Here is a 751-nt window from a genome sequence, read left to right on the forward strand (position 1 = left end):
GTTAATTTTGTTATTTGACAATTTTCATAAATGTACACAATATATTCTGATTACTGTTTCCACAGCATTTCTTAACTACTTCCCATCATGGTCAACCATGCCTCATCTGCCTATTGCTGTTCTCATATTCATGACTTTCAATTTGTTCTGTTAACCATTTTGTTGGCACAGTGCCATCTAAGTCTTCAAATATAATTTCTTTTTTTTTTACTGCATTCTAAAATATGGAATTCTTCATGAATTTGAGTATCATCCTTGCGCAGGGGCCATGCTAACCTCTGTATCATTCTAAGCAAGCACCAAATATAATTTTTTAACTGTAGGAAAATATGAAATTTTGAGTGAAAGCTGCTAAACTCCAGAAATATTGACATAGTACTGAGAACTATTTCCTAATAGGATGAAATTTGTTGGAGCCTAGTGGGGTCACAAGTGGGTACACAAATGAAGGCATCAATTTGTCTTCTTTCTGAAAGTGTCAATAGCAAAAGTTTACTCATGAATGGGAAAGCACAGTGAGCCCTCTCTTAGTTAGCTGTAATGACCAAAAGCAAAACAGGGAGGCAAGCATTCATTTGGCTTATACTTCCTCAATGCTGTTTATTACTGAAAGAAGTCAAAACAGGAACTCAAGCAGAGCAGAAACATAAAAACCTGATGATGCAGGGGTCATGGAGGAAATGCTACTGGCTTGGTCTTCATAGCCTCCTTTCTTGTAGAACCCAGAATCCAGCCTAGGGGTGGATAACTC

General features: G+C 37.2%; 1 non-coding gene across 1 annotated transcript; it reads right to left on the bottom strand.

The window, feature by feature from the left end:
• Positions 1 to 218: 218 nt before the first annotated feature.
• LOC116084071 lies at positions 219 to 321 on the bottom strand. Its single transcript, XR_004116033.1, has one exon. It is a non-coding gene; the product is annotated as a U6 spliceosomal RNA (small nuclear RNA).
• Positions 322 to 751: the final 430 nt, after the last annotated feature.

Source organism: Mastomys coucha, unplaced genomic scaffold (genome assembly GCF_008632895.1).
Source record: "Mastomys coucha isolate ucsf_1 unplaced genomic scaffold, UCSF_Mcou_1 pScaffold8, whole genome shotgun sequence".
Classification (NCBI taxonomy): domain Eukaryota; kingdom Metazoa; phylum Chordata; class Mammalia; order Rodentia; family Muridae; genus Mastomys; species Mastomys coucha.